Raw genomic sequence first — 8,074 nt, 5'->3', positions numbered from 1 at the left:
CCCATCACCTCAACATGTTGAAAGAAGAATAAACAGATTTTTTGTTCAACTGGCTTTATTGGTCGCCTGTATTTCCTGTACACAAAGTATTAAAAGATGTAAACCTCATAAAGTGTCTCTGTTGCTTCCTCCTCTGTAACAGCTGTCAATGTTTCTTCATTATTTTCCTGTAGTAAAGAAATAAACAACATTGCTGTTCTACTGTAAACTCATATAATCTGTGGAGTATTACTCACAACTGCATGTTGGTCTGGCTCAACAGGAGGCTGCACCAGATGCAGTACACCATCACCATCAACTGATAGAATATGAGGTTTATACAGGTCACTTATAACTTACAAGGGACCAAATGGCAATTAACAAACATACCAAGCACCTTACACTTCATTGTCATTATGCTCTCAAAGACAACCAAGGCTGAGGGAAGGCAAAATCAGTCGGAAAATAACTTCACTACAAAATAATTCATTATGGTAAAGAGTTTATCAAATGAATGTGTCGCACTGCAAAGGTGACTGTGAAGAAAGGATGTATGCACATCATGTATTATTTTGAATTTACCCCTTATGTAGGCACTTGTGTCTTGCGGGGTTATTGCCTCAGAGGATGTCCCCGCAGAGATGCCTTCGGCCACAGGGCGCCCACTGTTTTGGCTGAGGGCCAACTGCTCAGCCTCTGTGAGTGGTGGTGGTGGAGGACCCCCACCTGTTTTTCGGGCCTCCGCTTTTTTTCTGTTGGCTATAACGGGCCACATTTGAGCATACAGAGTAAGCAAATATGTACTTGTAATGTGCTCAGATAATTTCAATAAGTGCTTACAGAAAGAAAATTAATGTAGCCTCTAACTGCAATTGATTTACATGGGACAAACAGACCAAGCACTATGGCTCATAATACAATTACACCTTACCTGTTTGGACTATATTTTTATATTTCATTTTTACTTGCTGCCAGGCACGTTTGGGGCCTGTTGGGTTGCACCTGCGCTCACATCACATCACAAAATAAAATGTATAAAATAACAAATAAAATAACATATGATAAAATAACGTGTTAAATGGGTGGAAATCCCTCGATCAATGTTTAAATTAACACTCACGCATTGACTCTGTCGGCTATGTTTTGCCATGCATGCTTTTGCAGCTGTGGCTGTGTTACTTTTTTCCGCGGAATTTGCATGTTATCGGCATATGCTGCCATCAGAATTTCGGCCTCAAGCGCTGTGAAATACATTGACCGCGCCTTCTTTCCCTCCGTCTCCATGGTGACTCGCTTAATCTGTGCTCCGCTTATCAGGGCTTTATGTATCCTCGTCCGCGCGCTTCACTTGGGGTTAAAGCAACTCCGCGTTGACTGAACTAATTGTTATCAGCCTTTCTGAAACGGAATATTCCGAGTTGGACAGTTCGGGGTTACTCAACCGTGAGTGTCGTTTTTCACTCTGAGTTTTCCAAACCGGCTTCCTGAAACAGGGCCTAGGTGTTTGATTTTATATACCAGCAAGTGTAAACACCTGAATTCAAAGATGAAGAGGTTATTATTTTGTTTGTTGTTTTTGATTATGGCTGATCCCTCAGAAATAACATATAGTCATTTAACCTTTAATATAACCATATTGATAAATGCAGTTTTAGATTAAATGTAAGGAAAGAATGAATCTCTATGTAAATACACAGCTTGTATGTTAAAAAATATCGCGCCAGATGCTCTGACTATTGTTCTTTGAAGTTTCATATCATTGTTACTTTGGGAAAGTAGACACATGTTCAGCATAAAAAGTTCTGACACCATAAAGATAAAAGCTTCCTCTGGGCTGTAGCTGTCTGTTTTCTCAGCAGCACTGTTCACTCAGCTGCCGCCCACCATTTGTTACAGCAGAGCTTTTCACATGCTTACCTTACAGGTACAACAATTCTCAGGATACTTCATACCAATTCTCTGTAACTGTCAACTTTAAATTGACTCTGGGTGTGAGATTCTTACCATCAGATCCTTATTTTCTTCATCTCGGTGTGCAAAAAAAAGCTCCAAACTTCAAAGTGTACCTTATTATCATGATACAGTGTGGTATAATTGCACAGATAACAGTGCACCAGTCATGCTGCTGTCATTCAGCTGAATGGACTGGCTGACATCCAAACTGCCACCCCACAGTCATTGTGTGTGATCAGAATCAGAAACTTTATTGTCATTGTCATGAGAACAACGAAATTAAGAATGGTCCCCGATCATTGCATCATCCCTAGCAATATCAAAATATAAATAAAACAATAAAATTCAATAAATAAAATAGATAGAATACTTAAAATACTAATAAGATATAACAGTAAAACATTCACATACATTCCCACACACATGCTTCAGACCGTGCATAGATTAACACAAGAGTGGCGTGATGGACATTTTTTTGTAGTATTCAGATGTGTTATTGCAGTTGGATAACAGCTGTGTTTGAGTCTATTAGTCCTTGCTCTGATTGCCCTGTACCGTCTGCCTGAGGGCAACAGTTCGAACAGGGAGTGGCCAGGATGTGAGGTGTCTTTTATGATGTTTTGGGCCTTTTTAAAACAGTGGGCGTTGTGTAGAACTTCCAGTGTGGGGAGAGGGCAGCCAGTGATCTTTTGGGCGGTGTTAATGATCCCTTGGAGTGCTTTCCTCTGAGCCCCTGTGCAGCTAGTGTACCAGATGCATATGCAGTAAGTTAGAACACTCTCAATGGTGGCTCTGTAGAAGGACACCAGCAGTCTCTGTGTGATGTTATTCCTCCTGAGAATTCTCAGGAAGTACAGTCTCTGTTGGGCCTTTTTCAGCAGCTCGGAGGTGTTCACACTCCAGGAAAGGTTCTCCTCTATATTGACTCCCAGGAAGCGGAAGCTTGCCACCCTTTCTACACAGTCCCCATTTATGAATAGTGGTTGGATCTCTGCCTTTTTCCTTCTGAAGTCTATTATGAGTTCTTTGGTTTTTGAAGTGTTGAGGAGGAGGTTATTGGCCTTACACCATGACGTCAGCTGCTCCACCTCGTCTCTGTACGTAGACTCGTCTCCCTTGGAAATGAGCCCCACCACTGTGGTGTCATCTGCAAATTTCACAAAGATGTTGCTGTGGTGGCGAGGAGTGCAGTCGTGTGTGTAGAGAGAGTAGAGCAGTGGACTGAGCACACAGCCCTGGGGTGAGCCAGTGCTGAGACTCAGGGCTGAGGATGTGTGATGGCCAACTCTGACTCTCTGTCTACGGCCCGAGAGGAAGCTATTGATCCACATGCAGGTGCTGTATGGAAGCCCCAGGTCTTGTAGCTTGGCCACCAGTTTGTGTGGAAGGATGGTGTTAAAAGCTGAGCAGTAATCCACGAAGAGCATCCGCACATAGCTACCATGCTCTTCCAGGTGAGTTAATGCAGCATGGAGTGCTGTGGCTATGAATATGTGGATGCTTGTATTTTAGTATCAACAAATGCCAGGAAAATACCAAAATTAACATTTACGAGTATTTCCTGTGAGCCTGACATGAGGCCTCGTGTAGCTTATTTCCACAGTGTTCTGTGAAAGGTCACAATAAAGATCTCGATGACATAAATCAATAATGTTTTTGTAATTAAAAGCATTTATCAATAATCTCAGTGCCCACAAGATGTCAGTATCTGTGGCGCTGCAGGTCAGTAAGTCCATTTGATCCTCATCACCTGGGATTTACTGTCTCTGTGCAGTCGAAACACACCACAGTACAAATCACTGTCACATAAACTCTGTGTGTGTTCCACCAATCAGAGCAGTTTTTGACCAGTTCAAATGACTCCAGCGACGCAAAACCATGACTGCACTTTGTTCACACCCGGAATTGAAGTCAACCAACTGCTTTGTTTCTTCACACTTCTGTGTGTCTTTGCATGCAGTCCTGGATCTGTGCCAGAGAGCAGGTCAGGTGACTTAAGCTAAGTTGGCGTGTCCAACCAGATGACTGGGATTTGGGGTGGTCGGACCCTGGCCGTCTCCCACCCGCCACCACATCCCACCTCCATTCACCAAAGCTCAGCAGATTAACTCCCTCAGATCTTTCCTCTTTAATTAGGAGCAAACAGGAGGCATGAAGGCACAGCGACTCCATACTAATAATTCATGATAAGCACAGCTGGGGAAATAAACAAAGAGGCCTCACTTAGATTTCACCAGAAAATTTGTATGTAAAACCATTATTTTTCTGCTTCTGAATATACTCCACAAAACAATGTTTACTCAGCTGGGAGAAAAAACTCATAAATTTCATCTATTACCATTTTTACAAGTCCGTTGGATCACATTTTTATATATAGTTTTTTATCTTTCAGCTATAGGCAAATATGAAGAACAGGGGAAATGAGCTACATATAAGACTCGGCTTTAACTTGGAGACCCACAATCATGTGGAGCGTCCTCTCTAAGCTATGTAGCACTGACTCCATTAAGGCCCAGTCAGCAGATGAGAAAAAACACCAAGCTATGTCTCAGTAATTGTACCAGCAGGGTTTTGTTTGCTGTATTCTTCTCCGCCTTGTTATCTTAAAGTTATTTTGCGCCCACATATATAGAAGATGAGGCACTCAACAAAAGGAAGCTGCAGTGCTGAAAAGAACTGACACTTGAACAGAAGATGCAGAAACCCTGAGGGTCTTATAAACAGTATTTTAAGCAAATCAGACTGTAAACAAACAGCTGCAACAATTGAGTTTGCATTAGACATGAAAAGGAGAGAAAGCAAGGAATTTCTCTAACCCAAGTCAATACCTAAGTCAATGCAAAACATATAGTAGAATGTAGTTCTTTGTATGACAATGACTCAAAAATAAACTTTAATTCCACAATAATGCAAGGTTGCAAGGATGTCAAAGGTCACAGAAATAAAAATTTATTTGGTCCTGCAGTCTATAAAGATTTCACAGGAGGTAAAAGCAGTAAATAGTGAGTTCATGCTAAAAGGGATGCAAGAGTGGGTTTATCACGCCTTCCCAGAATCCTCCCCTGGAAGCCATTCATTTCCTGGATATTTGCATGAGACGTCTCCTCAATTCATTGCAGGGATTGCCCCTCCTCCTGAGGCAGGCCTATGGCGGGCACCATCAGCTGCAATCTCACTGTGCTGCCAGAGGACACAGCTCTGCAAATGAAGGACGGAGACATTACAAAGTGTAAAACCCAAGCACAAATTTTCAGAGTCTACATCAAGTGTGCGCAGCTGTGACACAGTATCATTAACGCTGACAGGAGGCAGGGCCAGAATAACAGGCCGAGAGGGTGGATTATGTGGATGCGCATGTCTGTAGATGTCATGATGGCGTAATAAAGAACTGCAATGTGTGATTGGTGGATAGTGTCCCTACATGGATGGGTAAAGGCAGTCACAGGTGGGGCTTGGAGGAGGGGTTAAATGGAGACTGGTGAAGACAGAGAGTAAGGGGGCTAAATTTAGCCAATGGCTCTGCTGGGGTGGAGCTAATCCTCTTTGCACTCGAATTATCTGGCCTTCGGATTAGAGAGCTTTGCCTCTATGTAAGACATCTACTCTTTATAATGATGTCCCATAGCAGGCCGTACCAAGTCCTCTGATGGGGGTGTGAGAGTTGACAGACTGACCACAGATATGAATTTTGTGTGCGCGTGCACGTGTGTGTGTTTTGTCATGGCATTTCACACAAATGTGCGTTATATAGTAACAGCAAGTTAGTTCTCAGCTGCATTTGAATAAAGCACCAAATCCACACTTTTAAGCTTAAATTTCAAAACTTACATTTAACTACTGATTTTATCTATTGTTCTGATTTTATCTGTTTTGATTTTATATACTGTTTTGTTTGTTTGTTTGTTTGTTTGTTTGTTTGTTTGTTTGTTTGTTTGTTTGTTTGTTTGTTTGTTAATTAGTTAGTTAGTTTATTTGCTTGTTTTAATCAATTTTAAATCATGCTTTTTATTTGTTCTTGTTTCTAATGTCTCTGTAAAGCACTTTGAATCACCTTGTTGTTGAATTGTGCTATACAAATAAACTTGCCTTGCCTTGCCTTGCCTTGCCTAGTAACAGCTATCATATATTGCTGCATATGGTGCATTTAATATTGGATCAAAATTAAAATTAAAATCTTAACACAATATGTACACTAGTGAGCAAGGCACAAATGATCTCTGATATATACAATGCACAACTCAGACACCATATATTCCTTAATATATAATTCCATCTTGTTAATATTTAATAATGAAACTTAGATGTGTCTGTGGAAAGAGATTTTGAGCTGTAAATGCTGCATACATATCTAAACCAGCAGGTAGGTTTCTGGTTTACATATCAGCTGTAGAGACTCCAGTTAAGGCATAGAAAAACTAATCTGATAGGTCACAACAAGATGACTAACGGAATAGAAAAGCAGTAAATAAGTATTTGTATTACACTGCTGGATTTTTTTTTTTTTGACAGACTTTTCCCGCAAATCTTATTTTCGTGTGAATAACCAGGCAATTTTACCTCTGAAAGCTTCTTGTAAACAAACTGCATTTATATACCACTTTTATCCAAACTACCTTAGATTGTGTCTTCAATTCACCCACTCAACACACACATTTTTGAAAGAGAGCCACCACCACTATCTTGATTTATCAGAACAGTCATTGCAGCTGAGGGACAGAGCTGACTGAGAACCTTCAGAATTTTTACATTCAATACTTTATTCTAAACGGGTCCCGAATTTACTAAATGAACACAATGTATTAATTAAAAATGACACAGGCAACTGAAACCATAAACTCACTCAAAAAGTTTTTACTGAGGTCATAGATCAGTAGATTCATAGATAGTCCAATATATCCGCTGTCCCTTCTCTGCACATGTCCAAATGAGCCTCATCTCTCATCTCTCTAACTGCTCAAGCTGAGATTTTGTCCATCCTGGTCAGTCCCAATGAAAGCCTCAACATCTTCAACTCTGGCACTAACCTTTATTAGTGCCATCCTCTCACTCACCAGGTTTATGTTAAACAGTCTGGTCAAAAACTCCACTGCTCTGTCTCCTAGACATCTCCATATTTTCACAGGTATGTTTTCTGGACCAACCCAGCAACATGATTCAGAGCATAGCTGCCATGGTCCTGGGTCTTGGACCTAGCTTTTGCGTTTATGACTGTGTGATTCCTTCTTTGGGATTTAAAAGATTTTCATGTTTTAGTTCTGCATTAGTTTTCTGTAGTTAGTATTCTCTAGTGTGTCTGAGTTTGTTATTTCTAGTTCCTGGCTCTTGTTTTATTATGTTAATTCCCTTTTGTGTTTAGTCTGTTCCTGGTCTTGTCTTGTCATCAGCATCTCCTTTTGCAGCCTGTCTAATCTCCATGGTCTTATCATTTGTCTCCCTGGTCATAGTCCCATGTCTGTCTGGTGTCTCTTGTCCTTTCATGTTAATTCACAGGTCCAGTACCTGAATCCAGTTAATGTGTCTCAATCTAGATCTCAGTGTGTTGTTGTTTGCTGTTTTATTTTGATAGAGTCCTGCTTCATGTGTATGATTCGACTTTGTTCCCCAGGGGTGTCCTCTCTGTCTTATCTTCTCCCTGTGTATATATTATTTGCATCTCCCTCACGGCATGTGAGTTTCTGTCTGCCCAACCAATAGCTTGGTTAGTTAGTTCATTTTCTCTGTTGTTATTCCAGCATTAAATAAAGCTGTGATTCTTAGTTTACTTCTGTCTTTCAAGTCCTGCACTTTGGGTACATCCTCTGCCTGCTACCCACCTGCATCACATCACAGTAATAAAGTGGATTGTATCATATCCATCTGGGTAAATAGACCTATACATAAGTGTTTTAATGTCTTGCTCAAGCAGATTTGGACACTTTCTAGCCTTTCACTTTTATATTACAGGACAATGTAAATACCCTCAGTAAAAACAAACTATATAAGGATGTTTTGGCCCAGGGAGACTGCAGATAGACGGTGGAGAAGGCCTCTTGAGGCCTATGTAATACATCTATATATTAAAGCCTTTTATATTATATAATCTACTATCATTTGGGAAATGCCGGGCATCCATATACCGCACCGTCAAACCATAACTGCAGGG

Source organism: Rhamphochromis sp. 'chilingali' (assembly GCF_963969265.1).
Source record: "Rhamphochromis sp. 'chilingali' genome assembly, chromosome: 6".
NCBI classification, from domain to species: Eukaryota; Metazoa; Chordata; class Actinopteri; order Cichliformes; family Cichlidae; genus Rhamphochromis; species Rhamphochromis sp. 'chilingali'.
Note: the sequence above shows the minus strand (reverse complement) of the source record.